This window comes from Lonchura striata, chromosome 7, assembly GCF_050655825.1.
Source record: "Lonchura striata isolate lonStrDom1 chromosome 7, ASM5065582v1, whole genome shotgun sequence".
Taxonomy (NCBI): Eukaryota; Metazoa; Chordata; class Aves; order Passeriformes; family Estrildidae; genus Lonchura; species Lonchura striata.
Genome location: NC_140709.1, coordinates 21,878,877 through 21,898,445, shown reverse-complemented (window position 1 = coordinate 21,898,445; position 19,569 = coordinate 21,878,877). Strand labels below are relative to the sequence as shown.

At 38.7% G+C, this 19,569-nt stretch overlaps 1 long non-coding RNA gene across 1 annotated transcript; it reads left to right on the top strand.

Moving 5' to 3' along the window:
* The first annotated feature begins 379 nt into the window (after positions 1–379).
* On the top strand, positions 380–3,155 carry LOC146766909 (uncharacterized). Its single transcript, XR_014956729.1, has 3 exons — positions 380–502; positions 1,696–1,783; positions 3,030–3,155. It is a non-coding gene; the product is annotated as an uncharacterized LOC146766909 (long non-coding RNA).
* Positions 3,156–19,569: the final 16,414 nt, after the last annotated feature.

Genomic DNA, 19,569 nt, shown 5'->3' with positions numbered 1-19,569 from the left:
AGTTAGGTTTGTTCCCTGGAAAACAGAAGAAGGAAGAAGCATCCACTGTTGAAAAGTCTAAGATTTTTTTTCCCCTTCAGTTTAAGACAATTTAATGTACTTTATTCTTTCTTCCTTAGCCTGATATATGTTTCAAAGTAATTTTTTAAATGGGAAAAGCCACTTCCCTTTCCCTGAGGACAGTGTAAGGATGCAGTTTAGACTTTGCTACAGGGAAATGGTAGCATTGGCATTATTGTGCCCCAAAACTCACTTGAGTGGCCTGCTTGATGCACTGACCCTGCCCATTTTCTCTTAAAAATAATCCTGGCAGCTGCTTACTGTCACCTGCTCCCCAGCAGTCCCTAAGCTCCACATATGCTCTTCAGGAGGGGTGAAGAAAAAGTAAAGTGCTCCCTGTGAGAGATGCTGCTTTCCGGGGCTGATGCTGGCATGAGTGTGTTCACCACCCACCTGCCTGTTGAGAGAAGTCACAACAAAACCTTAGCACTCCCAGGCTTCTGTAAGTACCTTTTTAACCCACCTGCCTGTGTCTAGTGGACAGTTTTAAAATGTGCAGCAGGTATGATGAATTGGTGAATAAACACTTCTGTGATATCCACCTTTTTCCCCAGAGCTGCTGCCAAAGCTTTGCCAAGCAGTGGTAGCTGCACACAGCTCTCCCTTGGGAGCTTCAAAGGTGGAAAGTCTCAGCTAATCAGAAATATGGATGTGTATATAAAATATGCATTATTCTAATCTGGGTTGTTATGGGAGAAACTGCATCCCACTGTGAGCATAGAGTCTCCTCCCTGGTGGCAGCTGGTGTGTGAAAAGCATGTGGAGAAAAACATGGGGAGGATGTTTACTGTTTGCATACTGTGTGGGTTTTAATGCTTCCTCAACCTGTAAAGGGAAATTTCCTGGGCAAAGTGGGAGGCCTATGCTGAGTACCCTGAACTGGGCTGTTGGCAGGACTGCTGTAAGATTCCTGAGTTTTTCTGCTGCTGACAGCATCCATCCTGAAGGGGATACTGCATAGTGGGGGTTGGCATCCAAACATTTTTTATGTGAGTTGTGAGCAAAAATACTGGTACCTGAGAATCTTCAAGCACATTCATTTTTATAGCTTATCCAACCAACACAAAACAAAAAGGTGGAAGATACACAACACATCATGTTGTGTATCTTTTCCCTTTGCTTGTTTCTAATACGCGCAAATGACATTTTTAAATATTAAAAAATGTTCACCTTGAGTTTAAAATACTTTGTCATCTAATTATGTCTTATTTCCTCTGAAATTATGCTAATTATTATAGCAGTTTATTAATGTGATTTATTTTATAGAGGTTTTCAAGTTTATTTCCCTGTAAAGAACCCCAAAGCATTTTCACAGTACCATTACTTTAAGGTTCTAATTTTAGGTCTTTTTCACTTTGTTTATTTGCAGTGTGGCAGCATTTCTTTTTTTCATTGAGTACATTACTAAGGCATTATCAATTAATTCCACATGGATATATCAATCTAACAGGTACATTTCTCTGATAAGAGAGATAAAAAATTAAGATATTTATCCCATGGGCTTTTTCCTTAAAGGGGCTATTCTAAAATTTTTCTTCTGGTGTTCTGCAAACTCTAAGGTATTTTGTTTTCATAAATTATGAAAGGAAAATGTCACAAGCTATCACTGTTTCTATGCTCTGCCTTTGCTGACAGCTGTATGATGCTCATTCAGTGCAGCAGATTGGGAGCTGAAAGTTTCATCAATAAATATGACTCTGATGGCTTCATGTCAACGGTCAAGGTAATGGCCTTTTATTATCCTGGAAACACACTTCCACTAGGAGTGTGTATATTTTTCTTAAGTTCTTCTGAGGAGAATTTTTTTTTTTACTTTTGCATCCAATTTTAGTCATTCTCCTCTGTAACTGATATATAAGGCATTTTAATAAAAGAGGAATAATATATTAATTTTTATTTATCACTGTGTGCTGAGGAAGAAATTAAAAGAATGCTGAATTGTCTTTCTGTAAACTTTATGATGACTGTAGAAGTATTTTATAATATTTTGAAATCTTTGAAAAGGGAAACATGCAACTGATCTATTTGTAAAAGTACAAAATGCAGGACTGAGAGATCTGCAGTGTTAAAAATCACAACAGCTTTATTCTTCACTAAATATGCATGAGACAATTTTGTGTTTCATTGAATTTTAAAATTATTATTCTTATTGTTAAAAATAATAATTTTAAAGTGGAATTTTCTAGTCCATTGTACTACTGAAGAAAATTATTGTGACACATGTATTTACTGCCAGGAATAGTATGCATCCATGTGAGAAAGAAATGAGCAGTATAATATTTCAACTTTGCACTGCACTTTTGTAGATTAAATACTTTGTAATATTTAAAATGTTTTTGAAAGTTTTAACTCTTCTTAGAGATTTTTAAAGTGGTCTAGTAAATGTATTTATTGTTAATTCGATTTAATAACAAGTTTAGATGGGTTTCTCTGTCTGGTTAGTTAAATGGTCAATATTTGGCCCCCAAATAGTAACTTGTAAAAAAAAAAGTCTAGGGAAAAAAGATACCTACCTCTACAAAAATATTTCTCATTCAATGGATGTACTGTGGTTTTATATTTCATCCAAGAGTTTTAACTTATATTTATAAGATATTTAGACTATCTAACTAGTTTTAAGGGTATATGATTCCCAATTGTATCTGATTTGCAAAAGCTTCTCATTAAAGTATGTATTCCACAAGACAGAAGACTAGCTAATTCTGGTGAATTTCAGCATATCTGGAAGAACTGTTAGCTGCCAAGAGATTAACATATTAGTGAAACTATTACTGTTTCACTAATAGAGATGCTACTTTGGCCCTAATATTGTGAGGAATGTGGCCCCTTTTCATGTAAAAACTGTTCATTTGAGTTTAAAAATGAAAACTTTTCTGCATAGGGTTTTAGCTTCCTTCTGTGTTACAGCATTTAATAGATTTTTTTTTTTAATAGAAACTATAGTAAAATCAAGCTGGATTTCCTTCCAGGTTTTTGAGGAATAAAATAATTTCTACAACATCCATGAAAACAAGATAATTTTTTATCATGTGTCTTAGTCTCATCTAGTAGTTCCTTTGATATAGTTTGTAGATATAGTTTGCTGAGAAAATAAGACATCCCAAGTGCTGTAGGTGTTGGCTGCAGTGCCATTGTCCCTGTTGGAGGCATGGCCACCAAGCCCTCCTGGCACAGGGGGTGCACTGCTCGTGGAGCTCCAGGGAAACTGATGGAGCAGCTGCCCTGCCCAGGCTGTGCCACAGGGATGGAGCCCTCTGCCAGTAGTGCTACACAGGAGCTCCATGAAGAACTTGAAAGCAATAATTAAAAGTTATGTTACTAGCAAGATGCTGACTCTGGGCACTTAATTGAATTGATGTGGACTGCTGAGGTGTGGAAGAGCACCAGAATTAGGTGATGTGGCCCTGATCTGCAGTAGAGACTTGTCCTTGTTTTGTGGTTTCCTTTTCCTCTGCTGCTGGTGGAACTGCAAACTTAAAATTCTGATCCTTGCATGCTAGACGGCTTCAAAAAAGTAGAGATATGAAGCAAATAAAGCAACATTTTACTGAAAGTTCATTCATCAAAAAGCTGCATATTTTGAAAAGGGTAAAAGTACTACTAGACCCATCAGGGATAAGTAAAGGCTATATACTATAGATTATTTTAATCCCCTTGCTAGATATAAAAGGGATAATTACATATTTGTGGTTGAAGCCATGTGGTGGAAAAATCAATACAACTTTTTTGTATGACACTTCATTAGTGTGAAAAATTTTAAAAGCTGAGAAGAACTGCCTTGCAATTAAATGCCTCTGCTATTTCAGATTCAGTAATGGGTTTGTATTATTATCTAGTTTATTTGAAATAGTGGTTGCACTATAGCGGTAATTGGAAAACATTGATTATGCACTTGTATATAGAAAACCTGGCAAATCATTACAGGGCATAGCAACAGTTAGTTAGCCTTACTAATGAAGCACTAATTGCTGTAAGTAGGTTAACATGTTAGTGAAACTACAGGGAGATAGAACTTTGAAATCTTTTGTCTGTTCAGCATTATGTATCTTCTTTTAAAATCTTATTTTAAGAAATCTCATTTTGCAAACACAAACCACAAGACTTTCTTGATACTATATTTGGAATGATTTTGTAGATTTGGTTTGTGTGGTTTTTTTCATTTAGATAGAAAGCCTGGTACACTTGAGTCATATCTATGCTACTCCAATCAACATAGTGACTTTAATGTATGTGAATGGCTAGCTGGAGTGAAAGGCTGGTTGGCTCAATTGATTTCCTTATTCTAATGCAATTATGTCATCCATGCTATATGCTTCTTGAGCAATTTTTTTTTTAAATTAGACTGTTCTATGTTTGATGAGGTAGTAGCTAAAATGTTTTATGACTACTTGGGATACAATCTAAAAAAAAGAACCTTCACTTTTTGGAAACCTGAAGGCCCCAAATCTCTCTAGTAAAATGTACTAGAAATAGAAATGGATTATTTTATTATAGCTATTGACTAAGAAAGACAAGTAGAATTTCTTTAATTGATTATGCTACATTAGTACATTTTGCTCTCTGCTTAAGAACACATCTTTAAGGCGTGGCTTAATGCATCCCAGGAGGGATGAAATCATGACCCTTCCTGAAATGCAGGGCACTTGCTGGCCATGCTCCTCCATCCCTGCCCTCTGGGAGAGGGTGGCAGGGCAGCTCTCCTGCGTGCAGAGATGCTCCTGACCCCGGAGCAAGGGGAGCCCGTGACTTCCCACTGCCCTTGCCTTGCCTCCCCCAGACTCCTCCCCAGGAGGGCGAGTGCAGGCTTTGGCTGCAGAAGCTTCTGCAGCTTTTCTTCTGCCTCCCTCCTTCCCTCCCACCATATGGCACAGCAGCTCCACTGCATTTTGATACTGCTTGGCTGCAAAAGTGCAGGGCCAGGATTTCCTTGTTTTAAATAGGTGTTAAATTCTCTCCCAGATTCACAGGAATAAAGCACGACCCCCTAAGAAGTTGCATAATGACCCTGACTTACAGAACATCTTGGAACAATTCTTACATTGAAAAGTAAATGAATAACAACACACAAACTTTACTAACCAAGTGTTAGAAAATGCTAGTTGTGATTCTTACCACATTCCAATTTTTAAAAATTAACTGTGTGTGGTTTTTCAAAAGATTTTAAAGGGTAGGAGGGATGTTTTAAAGGGAAAACTGCTTTCAGTTCAGAGCTAGCCCCAGCTAGCTCTGCTTTGACTCAGCTTACTTAACAATATTATACCCCTCTGTTCATAATAAAGAACTGTTTTGTGCAAAGCAGCTCATTATTATGAATGTAAGGGCATGTTTGGACTAGTAAAGCAAATCATAAAAATTGCTGCCCATGTCACGTTTTTCCTTTGTCAATAAAATATTTTCCTCAGGGTCAAAAACAGTTATTGACCACAGAAAAATCTCAGGTTCTGTTTGGAAATTTTACCTGATGATTCTGGAAGGATGTGAAGTTTTCAAACTAAAAGTATGTGTGGTGAACATTATCTGCAAGGTCTTTTGTGTTAAGGAAATCACGACATCTGCCAATCTTTCAAATTCCAAAGGGTAAAGAATGAGGTCTGTTAGGCTGTCATCGAACATGACAGGCTTAATGTAAAGTTTATAACAGAAAAAGGGCAATCTTATTGTGGTTTATTCAGTTTTATGTTGCTTGTTCAGTAGAAAAGCTCATTTTTTTATCTAATTTATAGTATTTGAAATACCAAACAGATTTTTTTACATATCTCCTGAGCTCTCAGCTCTTCTTGGCTACCCCTTAGTCATTCCTTTAGGGAGCAGTCTTAAATCCTTCCAATTTAGCATCTATGTGAGACCAGACAATTGTTTTACTTGAGCATATCCTTCAGTTGTTATAGAGCTATTTCTAAACTCCAAACATTTTAGTTTAATTACTGCTTAGAATATTTGCTATATTTTTATCTAGGTTGCCTCTCACTTGAGCCCATTGGGCTGAAGAAAGAATTACTCCCCATGCTTTCTGTAGCCTTTCTTGTTCAGATCTGTAATTGGCCCTGTGTTTTTGACTTTTTGCTAATAAGCAGCTTACTTGCTCTCCCACTAGACTCAACCCACCACTTTTGTTTCATGAATTTTACAAAGGATTTTAATAGATGCTTTAGGCTATGCAAAATGTTATATGAAGGAAAGCATTAATGCTCTAGCCTTGACACAAAGGATGTGTGAATGGCTGCTTATCATTACCGTCAGGTATCAGAATTTTCATTAGGAGTTCTGGAGGACAAAAGGGGGAAAAGTGTAGCTATATGAAAGAATATTAACCTATACTGTGCAACCAACCACAATTGCTTAGCATTTTACATTAACTCTCTTCAGACACTGGCTCTCATTATTTTCACACATACATAATAACTGCTTATTATAGCGGTACAGTTCACACTGATATATTGTAGATAAGGTTGTGTCAGCATTTCCATTATAAACCCTATTTTCAGAGGTTTAAAAGGCAGCTGTAAAAATTTACTCCAGACAGAAGATTGGTTTTCCAGGTTTCTGCCTCAAGCAATTTTTTTTTTAAACCAATTAAAAACAATTGGCTGTTTTTTAAGCTACAGAAGTAAACAAAACAAATTAAGAGGTTTAAAGCATTTTTGCACTTCTGTAACTCACAAACCTTTATTAAAAAAGAGAGAAAGAAATTTAGAAAGCAATCTGTTAATGTTACACTCACCAGTGCTGTTCTGCAAATGAAATATACACTGGGCATTGCTAAAGAGCTGTAAGTCAGGATACTAAAGCTTAAAATTGACTCTTGAGCACAGTAGATGATGCTTAACGAAAGAATATTTTTTAGGTCTAGAATATAAGCCTGGTCCTTGCTGTCACCAAAGAAAGATCTGATTTTTCTGAAGTGCTCACTCCTCCAAGGACCGAAAAGAATTGTTTCCTCTTAGGCTTCTCCTTGGGCTCTTTGGGAAGCCAAGGTGTGACTTTGGCATCCTGTCTGTGGCAGCAGCAATCCCAATCGCTGCAGTGCTGAGGTCTCTCCTCAGAGCTTTCCACTCCTGCAGGAAGATCGTGATCAGGAAGGGGCAGAGGGTAAGAGAACTTCTGGAGATGAGGCAAGAGCCCTCCCGTTTCCGTGTGTGCCCAGGCCTGGCACTGCCCGGGGACAGGGGAGCTCGGCTCCCTTCCCGCTTTGCGCCCCATGGATGCCTATGGAGGCAGCCGTGCTGGTGAGCTGCTCCGGGGGACAGGCCACTCCTCAGCCTCCAGGTGACCTGTGGCCCCAGTCACTCTGTGACACGCTGGCATGGCACACCTCCCACCAGCTGTATCGGGAGTACCTGCAGCCCCTCACCCTGCCACCAATCCCCTGGAAGCTCCTGAGCAGAGAAGGGACGTGCCTCCAGTTGAGTTTGAGGCCCTGTCATACAGGAGATGTGATACTTCCTCACCTCACATCTGGAGGGTGAGGACTGAAGGTGTGGCTGTCATTTGGAGTGCTCTTTCCTTTAGTTAATCCTGTGAATATTGTCCAGGTGCCAGCATGGAGGATGGAACAGCACTGTTGGATTTTGCTCTCTAACTGTACCTGGCAGTGAGAAAGAAAAATAACAACACGCCCATGGTTATGGAGGTTACTTGGGAGGTACCCAAATTATTCAGCTTGATGTCCCAACATTTCAGCCCATCTGTTCAAACAGGGATTTATCCACAACTGTGAATTATGCCTTAATATCTTCTGGGTAATATTATACGTTAATTTCTGCAAATAGATTTAGGTATGACATTTCTGACAGTTGTTCAGCTGAAATGGATTAATAATGCATTTTTATTATCTTCTTTTCACTTAAAAATATACTACAGTGCAGTGTATTGAGATAGCCTCTAGTTTTAAAAGCAATATTTAAAATATATTTAAATACAGTTGGCTCATTTGGGATAGACATGGGCAAAAGAAAAACAACACCTTATGCATGTTCATGAAGCCTTGTCACTAATTTGGAGGTGTTTTGTGTCTTTCCCCTTAAATTATTTCACAAGAAAATGTCACATGCCAGAAATGTGGCTGGGAAATGCCAGTACTCTATATTTTATGATAAGAACAAAGGACCAAATCCTGAAGTTTTTCCGAGGTACTGTGTTTGTTTGCAATATGGCAAGGCCCCCATCATAGAACTGAGTAAAGTGTCTGGAACTTGGGAAGAAGTATAAAGGCATCTGGACAATGGCAAGATTTGGAAATTAAAGCCTATCAGGTGTTTTGAGGTGGCAGTTCATTTGAATTGGAAAAAGATGTGACAAAGAGTCCACGTTTGGTTGCTTATTTGTTTTTGCTATATATAGTGATAACAAACTGGAAATCAGTCTGTTAATGAAAGCAGCTTAGTAAGATATTGAACTTCTGACCCTATCAGCTTCCCTTAGTTGCCCTCCTCACAAGCAGACTGCCATTACGTTCCACACAGATAATTTCCTGTATCCTTGTAGCTGCCATGGTACCACCCAGAGGGTGGCTGGCCCGGGGCTCGCTGTGGTGGCTGTGCCAGCCCTGCCACCGCTGGTCCAGGCTGCCTCGCACCGAGCTGGTGGCACTGGTGCGCCCCGGTGTCTGGATATTCATCTCCTGGCTCCAGAGAGAAAACCATTGCTGCCATTCTCTCTCCAGGCAGAATCTGGATGATTCACCTCCTGGTTCCAGAGAGGAAACCATTGCTGCCTGCTTTTCTGAATAGCAAGCTTAGATGAGGTGTGGAGTATCCATAATCTCATCTGTCTGCCTTGCAAGGCAATGGCTGCACAAGCATGAAATGTAATAAGAAAGAAAACAAAAAAAAGAAATGTGAAAAGGTGGCGAAGTTCATGCATCATAATGTAGTTTCTATCTAAACAAAAATTCAAATTTAATTGTAAAATTGAAGTGGCCTTGTTTATGGAGGAGCTAATAGTATCTCTGTAAAGCTCATTAGGTATAAGCCATCTTATGTTTTAGATTTTACAAAAAAGAAGCAATTTGTGTTTGCAATCTTACAGAAGACTTGCAAATTAAAAATTGAGAAAATGGATCAGGCAGGTTTCATCTGGGCAAAATAATTCATGTTGTGTTTCAGTTCTCTGATCTTTCTTGAAAAAGCTGTTTGGTTTGTGCTTATTCAGCAGCTATTGAAGATATCCCATTAGTTTTTTGGGGCAATGCACCCAAGTGTATTGAAACTGCAAGAACCCAAAGAATGAATGTACAATCAGGAAGAATGGAAATGGGAAGAACAGTGTTTATATAGTCTGGATACTTTCCATTTTATGTATGCTAAGATACAGGTTACCCCACAGTATTTAGTGTTAATGATGCATCACCGCATTTTCTCCACTGCATGGAACTGTTTCCAAGAGATTTGTATTCAAGGAGATAAAAATATAATGGCTGGGCTTAAATGGCACATTGCAATTATCTTGAAAAAAATAACTACAAATATTGTTGGAGAGTTTGACCCTTTCTACAGAGAAGTTTAGATTTTAAATATAGGCAAGGAACATCTGAGTACAAATTTTGTTGAGCTTTGTGTCTGTGCTTCGATCGCAGGATGGGCTCCTAGTCAAATGTTCTTCCCTTCAGTTCTCCATAAGCCTACAGAGGAAGTATTACAGATAGTTGTTTCTCTTTGAAATCTAAGAAAAGAGGGTAAAACCAGTCTTTGTGTTAGCCTAGTTGGCTGAGATCAGCTACGGGCAGAATATACATGATTTACCCTGGTGAGCCATGGTTAGAATGGAGCTGTAGGGTTTGTCCCTTGGGAGGTGTAAGAGCAATGGAATAAGCTCAAGAGAACTAAACCCCTCAAAAGTGAAGACACAGCCAAGAGTGTCAATTTATTTCTGATCCTAAATAATGTACATTTTGGTGTGGTTTTTGCTTGGTTTTTTTCTGCCTAATTCTAGTTTATCCTCTAAAAGTAGGAGAAACATATGTGTCAACTGTGGAATATGAAACACAAGGCAGGTTCTATAAAGGGTTGGTATAATGCATGCAACTTTAAATAATTTTAAACTATTCACAGAATTGCATAGTCTGTAACCTTTTGAGAGCAGAACTAAAGAAGCATTGAAAGAGCAGGGTGTTGAGTACATTTAAAATATGTGGAGAAAACTGTATAAACTCCCCAACACCTTTGACTAAAGGTAGATATCAATAACCAAAGTGCTTCCAAACACAGAGGCATGATTCAAAAAGATAATGCTGCTAACTTAGAGACCAGTGAAAATTTATTTTCTCCCCTTATAAATTAGCAATATTTTCTGTAAAACACTTTGACAGTGTTGTCTACAATAGACAAACCAGGCTGAAAGCGGAGTTGGAGACAAGAACAAAACTTTCCTAGCTGGCTGCAATGTTGTTTAACTTGAGCATAGGGATCCACCTTAAGAAAGGTCCAAGGAGCGAGATGGAAACCAAATACAGTCAAAGGAAGTTGGGGATGTGGGTGTCAGGTTGTCAGTAATCTGACAGCTGTGGTAACTACCCTCTAATCCAGCAGCTCCAGCCACGCTCTCGGCTGACACCGCAAGGACTGACTGACAGCTGAAGAGCGGGCACTTCTTACAGGCAAAAGTGACATCCAGTCTATTAAGGCTGACAAGCACAAAGCAGAGATTTGCCCTGAATGGTTTGGTACTGAAGCCTAGTAAAGGGGTTATTTGAAAGGTCTTAGAGAAAGTGTCAGACTCAAGCTCAGATGATAACAATATTGTAATGATAGCACTGGACAATGAAGTGCTATGATTGCCCATACAGGCCAGGAAGATTGCATGTGGATATTGTGCTCCAGAAGCCAGTTTACTGCAGCAGATTCTCAAAGCAAACTTGCAACAGCTGTAAACACACTCTATGTCAGAAACTTAATTTTTTTTTTCCAGTGGATGATAATCTACTCGTGCCTTTATTAATTTTGCTATATTGTCTAAGGAAAAGGTAACAGAGGGCAATTGCTGCCCACCCAGTAAAAGGTAAAAATAACAACACACTCATCATCTTACATGTGGAATTAAGAATTTTCTCAATATTGAAAAGCTGCATTAATAATTGAAATAGCTGTATCCTAGTTCAAATATTAAGTAAAGGGGAAATCTGGGCATGATACTGTACTGTAAATTCATACATAGATGTGCTCAACAAAAAGGGCTAATAAGTAAATATATAAAGGTATAGCACTGTGTAGTGGTTAAGCAGTTGATTGGTATTGTGAGGCTCCAGGTGTTACAAATGTGACCCTTGGTTATAGCAGGATCTGAATCTGCTATGGACTAGCACTTTTTAATATTCCTTTTAACGCTCCCGAGATGTTCCTTTTTCAGCAAAGCTCTTAAAATTTTCTTCTGCTTTATTTTTTTTTGGTTTTCATATAAAATACAATATTTAATCAAATGATGGGAGTGAATTTTAAATTTTTTGTTTACACAGAAGCTTAATTCTGTAGGCAGATGCCTCTCCATTCCTACTCTCCCTAGTACTATCCTTCAGACCCCTCATCTGGCACCCACACTTAGTGGGTGCTAGAAACCACATGTATATACTGTCTTTTCAAGTAGAAACACCAGTCAACAGTTTAAGCCATCCTGTACCATCTAGTAATTCTTCAAAAACCTATATATTTTTTTCCCAATATCAAAGTGGTCCTGCAATTAGGTTTGCTTTTGTGTTTTTTGGGGTTTTGTTTTTTGTTTGTTTTAGTTTTAAGTCTTTTTCCTCACCATCTTTTCTATCAGATACTTTCAGGAAATTGGCTCTTCTTTCCATTAGGTTACTTTATGTAGCTCCTGTCTAGAAATTGAAGCTAGCCTAAAAGCTAAGACCAAATTTTATGTCTCTTCTGCTTGTTGATTGCATTTTCTGGGGAACAGATATTTACAAGCAAAATTATCAGATCAGGTTTAAAAAAACTCAGATTCTAATTTCCAAGGGGAAAAATGGCAAAATAATGATCACTGACTGAGGAATGAAGAGTTTACAGGGGAAAAAACCTGCCATTTTTCAAGTTTCAAGAGTTTATAGTGCTACAACCTGCACATGGTTTGTTTACCAGTAAGTGAATAGTCAAGGCTTGGGGTAATTTTCATCCATTGGTACTCATTGTCCAAATATTGCCCTTAAACAGAATTTTTTGTGAGGATGAAATACTGGTGGTGGAAGCACTTCTGTTTGAAGACAGAGGCATGACTGCAGGCTTTGCTCAAGGTGTGTGGAAGAGCTTGTGCCTGTAAATGGCCGTAGGAGTGGGCACTGCTGTTGGCCGAGAAGCCAAGGCAGAATAAATGTGAGTGTGGCTAGTCCTGCCCAGCCCAAGGTGCTGTGGACTCACAGATGGATGTGCCTCATGGGCTGGCTTAATGAGATCTGTCGATTCTGGAGGAGTTTTTTGGATGTCATTATGAACTGACAACATTGTGACCTCTTTGCTGAAGTCCTTTATGCTGCCATGAAATTTAAAAAAGTTCTACTCTGACCTGTACAAATAATTGTTTTCATTCCTCCATGTGTTTTGGATTTCTTGAACATTTATGTGATGGTTACAATTTTTTAAGCTGCTGAGACCATTGAGTAGAACTAAATGTGTGAGTGAAAGTATTCTATGTGAAGGTCAAACCTCACTGTTTTCAAAAACAGTCAATGGGAAGTGAAAATTATATGCATATATTAAATGTAGTTAATAATCCTGTAAAATATACAGCACACTTCCCCATTTATTCCATTATATATATGTGCCTGCATATGTATAGATATATGCTGTGTTTTCCAGTGTGATTGTTTGGTTAATTTGGGGTGGGAGGGTGCTGATATTTTTGTGTATGTGTTTTAGGCTTTTTTCTTTTTTTTTTTAATTGGTAAATTAGGATCTGATTTTTGTTTCCTTGTTGCTTAGTGTTTTATTTCAACAACTATTTAGCGTGACTTTTTTAACACACTAGATTTTACTTAGGGCAAACAAACCTGCTTACGGATCTTTGTTTCTAGAAGCAGAACACAAATACATAACTTCTGGCAGGAGTTCAGTAGAAAGAATTACCTGAAACTCGGTGCCAATGTATTCCTGTATTTGCTGTTCTAAACTAAAAACCTGATCACTAACTCTGTTGTAGCCATCCGTCATTTACAAAATGACACATCCAATTTAAAACCACTAGGAAACAAAATGTTTAATCAGAATTTTAGGAATACTTGCTAACCATGAATCTCGAAGGCCTAACTACTTACCTATTACTGTGCAATTTATCTGACAAGGGGTGTCATCTATTGCAGATGATGTACAAGTGCAAGTCAGCATCACCTTGAGCAGGTTACTTTATTTGTCCTTTGCCCCAGTTTTCCAGTCTGTGGAATGGAAATAGGGATTTTCCTATTTATAGGAAAGGTATTGACAGGAGAGAAAAGTTCAAGTGTGTTTCTTATATATCAGTCTTGTACATAGTTTTTACTACATATGTCTGTCAAAGGTATTAGAAATACTGCAGATTTTTGGAAATTAGTGTGAAGTTTTATGGTGGAATTATGTGACTGGGGGATTTGTAGGACAGGAAGCCTGTCTTAGTTGTGTGTTTCTAGAACATAGCTAAAAGATATGAACACTGAGCACTGAAATGCAAAGTTCAATGATGAAAATCTGCACAGAAGTTTTATACAAAGGCTGACTCCTCCTGGGTCATCAAACTCCCTCCCTTTGTACATTAAATATCATTACACTTTTTTTATTCACATTATGCTTGGCTTGTACTACTTTGTAATACTAGCACTATAGGTTCCTACGTTACAGAGTCACCCTGCACAACGCCAAAGAAAACCCCTGTTCTGAGGAGCTCAGCTTTAACAGATGAGACAGATGTGAAATGATTCACCCAGGATCACCCCAGAAACAGGAGGTCAGTCACAAGGAACTCCAGGAAGACTCAAGGTATTAGATTGCCATGGCTAATTCAAGCGCCTCCTTGGAGTGATGTTCTCCTTCAGGCATTATCCTGTTTATCTTCTTTCATGTCTCCAAATAGAAATTTAAATATGTTGCAGAAATAAAATTTTAAATATAAGTTATACTGGGAAATAGAAATGCCCAATGATAAAAACAGAAGCAGTATTTCCTGGGTGTGTTTCAGAAGATGGGGCTCTGACAATGATATAAGCTCTTTAAACCAGTCATAGAGCCAAGAGAAATGTAAATCTTTATTACCTTCTGTGCTTTATTATACTTTATTATATGCCATTAACAGTTATTTTTAAAATACGGTAAGTGGATTCATTTTCCATACAGTAGTTGTGAAAGCATTGCAGATGTAAAGGAAAAAAAACCATGGAGAATGACCTCTGAAGACGTGAAAAGAGAAAAATTGGATAATAAATGTTCAATCAGTCTGAGGTATTTTGTAAATCAGACAACTTTTATTTGGATATACTATTGTTTAACAGCCGGTTTAAATTGGGACCAGCATCCTGATTCTGGACAACATGGCTTTTATTGGAAGTCCCTGCCACTTTTAAACATCTTTAATACATTTTAAAAATAGAACTGTAAAAACCAGTAACCAGACTTCAAAGCGAAGACATGTTGTGCCAGAATTGCGAAGCTGGTGCCGATTTTCACTGGTTGTAAAGCCCTGGGAGCGCCCTGCGGTCTGGCCCGTGGTGACAAACACCAGGAGCGCAGGCAGCTGGCACGGGACACCCGCCGGGGAGGGAGGGAGGGAGGGTGGCACCCTGGTCACCAGTGTGGGACTCGGACCCCTGTCCCCCGGCCTCAACTGTCCACTGGTGCCACTGCAGCATGGGCTGGCATTCAGGAGGGAATCGGGGCTTGGGACATGGGAAAACAGCTTATTCATGGTCACCAAGAATGGCCAGGGTCTTCTGGCTGCTCTCTGATGGTACTTAACAGCAAATAGGGGAAACCAAGAGCTACCTGTGTGTAGTGCTCTGTGTGGGGGCTGTCCTGTCAGATTGTGCTCATTTTACACCAACCATTTAAAAAAAGGCTGCTAACATGGTTGCATACTTCTCCAGGAGTAGGTGGGTAGTGATATAACAATTGCCTATATGATGGTTTTGGGAGAAACAGCCAAGAGGAGAAAAAGAAAACGTGATGATTTTTTAAATTTTTTTTGGTGTTTCTACTTACTATGTGGCACTTCTAATATGCTAAGATGGAGGGAGAGGCTCTGCTAGGTTAAACTGGCTGTGCACAACTGAGGCTTCACCAGCCTGAGCCAAAGACTGCCCTGCAGCTGGAGTTGGTGTCATTTTGTTGGTGTTTGTGGGAGATTAGACCTGGATGTTGCTCAGACGAGTACTGGCAGAGTGCTGTGGTGCTTCAGCCACTCTGTGTCACTTGAATTACAAGCAGGTCCCATTAAAGGACCATTATTAATCAGTGTCTGCTTAGGAGCTGCTCCTGTGGCTACACCTCTCCTCCCAAGAAAAGCATCACAGCAGAGTGCATCCTTTCCCCTGTAGCTTTCTGCAGTGAGTATTTCAGAGCTCCTAGAGTGCTATAGGAAGTTGTTGTCACAAAATAGCTCCAGACATCAGTCTGAGATGCGTAGGCTATGAGAACTGGTTTATTGCCATCTTCAAATAGGCAAAGATGTGAAAGGGATCTCTCCAGTGACATATCTGCAGAGAATGTTCACCTGGGAATAGGCTAATTGAACACTTGATGCCACTGCAAACCTACCTATGCATAACTAAAATGAGCAGATATTTGACAACTACACTGCATTTTAAAAGAAATTTTAAAATGCAATTATTATAGAACCCCAGGGCTTGATGTATAGCTGCTTAACACAGAAGATTTTATTTATGAAAGATAAGTTCTGTATCAATATTTTGGAAAAGTAGAATCCAAAGATGTGTTTCAATAAAAATTTAGGGGAAATTCTTCTGGCAGAACATGAATTCAAGACCATGTTAGGATTTTCTCTGGCTGTAGCTTCAGCATGGGTTCTTTCTGATTTTACTGTTAAGGAAAAATAAAGCTTTTGTTATGTATTAGAATCTTATTTTTAAGTCCGTAAGTTTTTGGCATCCCTTGCAGAAAAAAAATTTTTTTGGTTAAGTAATCCCTGATATAAGTGAGCTATTTGATATTTACATATAACCATCATTATGGTTTCAGATCCTCTTACAAAACTTAAATAAGGTGTCTGAGTAGCCTATGGAGGGCTCTTACATGTCTCTCTTTCTTTAGTTGCCATGTCTAAAGGAAGTCAGGATTGGTTACAGCTGAATTTCTTCTAATATTTATTTCCCAGCAGTGCTGTATTTGTCTAAGTTTTCTCCATCTTAACAGTTTTAGAGTTTAGTTAACGCTGATGCTGCTACTGTAATTCTGGAGAGCAAGTTACCAACAGTGCCCAAGAGAGCTGCTCGCCCCCAGATATACTGTGTGATGTCCTCTGCAAGGAAAGAGGACACAAATTTCTCCACACGAGGGAATTTTGTTGCTGATGGTGCTGACCACACACACAGCCCTGTCCCTTGCAGCCTCTCCAGCTTACAGCCTGTTAGAGCTGAGTACTGCTGCCACACACAGTCTGCCTAAATCTTGGCAGGGATTAAAGACCCTTGGAAGAGATTGCTGACTGCACACTTAGCAAAGAAGATTTTCTGGGGAGGCAGGTGAACCTCACCAGGTTCCCTCCTGGTTTTCTTCACTCCCACACCAAATTATTTAGGTGTTCTCTATATGGAACTAATCTAGAAAGTAGTGTGGAACCTCCAGCTAATATAAGCAGCTGTCTGCCTGCTGAGCAGCTTTTCCTGCCTGGATTGTCAGGAAAACCATGATGTCCTCAAACAGGACATCCAGTGGGGAGAAAAGCACCATTGCTAGGTTTCCACATTCAAGAGCAGGGGGCACATTGTGCAGGGTTCTGGCTAAGCTGTGTGCCAGGGAGGAAGCTCCTTGTGGCAGAGCTCTCGGTGGCCATGTAGGAGCTGAGGTACTGGGTGTGCAGACCCTACTTGAGAGGTGAGGCAAGGTAGTCAAACTGTTTTGGGGGGGTTTGGCTGCCATCCTGGACATGAAAAGCTTGTTGTTTAGCTAGGATGTGTATAAAGAATAATAGAAATAGCGAGAAAGGGCATTAGGGGACTGTGTGTGATAATTTAGAATTTCTGTTTTTGATTAACAAATGCTTATTTTTTCATCACGTGTTCCTTACAACCCCACTTTATCTAGCTATTGGATTTCTTGTAGGTGTCACAGCATGAGCACAGAATCAGAAACATAGTGAGGACCTCAGGAGAGTGCCCAATCTGACCTTTTGCATGGAGACTAAATCAAGATGCTTGATTGCCTGGCTTGCCCTTCTCAGTGATACCAGTGCATAGGTAGTAGCCCCTGGGCTGCCTCCCACACCTGTGGATATGCAGGTTAAGAGCCTCTGTTGGTTACAAGCAAAGTGTAAAGGGCAGTGGGCTGAACAAGGCACTTGGGAAGGCCTCTGGAGCTGATGTTTTCACTGGCATCTATTAATAAGTTGGGGCTAAAACCTCTAGTTTGAGGAAGAAGCCAGCAGAGAATTTTGCAGCTGTAGACAAATATCTAAAAGGATTTGGTTCATTAAGCATTAACAAGAAATCACACAGGAATGCCTGAATATATTTTAAAAACAAATAAAGTGTAAGTTAAATACACAGAAGGCTTTCCTCTCAGAGAGTAAATAAAAATTTTCTCATCTTTTCTAAAGACCTTCAAGCAGGAGGTTTAATGGAGTTTAGAAAAAGTGTACCAATAAATGTATACGACCATTTTTTTTACAAGCATTTAATTTCTGAAAGGATTCATTGGCTTAAAAATTCAGGAGAGAAATTAATATTTTCCTGGGATCTATGGGTCATCTCAACTCTTTGCTCAATGCCCCTGAGACTCTGCTACTCATATTTCTGTTTTGTAAAGGAAGTGGTTATGTACCTTGATAAGTGATAAGTTTGAGATCATTCCAGCCAGTAAGTATTCAGAGTTGACATGGAGCTGGGAATGAGGGGTCTTGGTCTCCTCAGTTTGCTGCCTCTGCCTTTTCTTCTTATAACACTCGGTACTATAACTTATATTATTACTGCATGGCAGAAATCTTGCCCTCATTAAACTGAGGGAGGTGTTAAAATTCTCCTCTGATCAGCATCAGAGGAAAATATCTGTTTGAGGAAGAAATTGAATATCTGTATGAATTGTGCTTATATTAGAACAACTAGAACATTGAAGTGGCTTATTCTTGTATATATGTAGTATCTGATATCAGGATGCTCTGGTAGACTTAGAGCTAGCACTTTTGAGCTGAAGTTCTAGTTTGGTTAAACATCAGGCAAAATTACAGAACAACAGGTCTGTGTATGATATAAATGCTTGGACATATTTGATAAATTTGGACCATATAAGCAAATAATGTTTAGCACATTCACAGCACATTAGAAAAATATTAAGAAATGTGCTTAGTTAACTGTAAAAAAAAAAAAAAACCTGAATAAAAAAGTAGGAAAAAAGCACCTCACTGCAATGCTGTAGTCAGTGGAGTTAATGAAGTTCTGCAACTGCATTATAATGTTTGCTTTATAAAAGAGCATCCCCTATGTTTCTTTTACTTAATTTTGACCATATTTATTTTATTCTCAGAATAAGAAAGAACTACAGCTTGTATCAGTAAGTGCTACTTATTTATACATTTGATTTTAAATATTAAATATAAATTGATATTAAATAATCTTTCTGGAATTTACATGCAGCCTTAGAGGTTGATACAATTTTGTCTGTAGAATAGAATATTACCATTATAAACTCAGTCAGAAGACTGAGTCTTGGAATGAGTATAAAAGTTATGCTCCTTCTACAGACAAGCATATGAATAAATATGAATGATTTATCTCACCATCTTGGTTTCTTTCTTTTATTAAGAGCTACAGCCCTCTATATTATACCTGCTTTGTTTCAGCAACATTTTCTGGAATGTTGCCTAGCACTCTTTTTCTTACATTAGAGAGAAATTAAAAGAATATGAAGGTGCCCAAACTAAATAGTATTGATTGTTCTCCTTCCAGCAATATAATCCTTCCAACCCCAAACTTTTAGTTCCTAGCACCCTTAACCTGTTGGGCTAAGTAGTCTAAACTAAGCTTCTCTTTTATGTGTCAAAAATGAGCTGGGAACTACTAATGAACAGTTTCCTCTCATTTAAATGGTGAGAAACTGCTGACTTAGGGAAACTTTGCTTTTCCATCGAAGACATCTTGACTTCAAGGAGAAAGTATTTTCATTGCATTTAGGAGACTCAGATATGATGAAGTTCCTTATGTGGCACATGAAACTGTCACAAGAGAATTAATCAAAGCAGAAGCAATATTAATAACAGCATTGTTATTCCTTTGTTGTGGTATTTATCCCCACTCTAAACATTTTACATCCCTTCAGATGCTCATACCAGGGACAAGTCAACCTTTATCTTGAGCAGTTTATCAATCCTTATTGGTCTGGACTGTAAAGG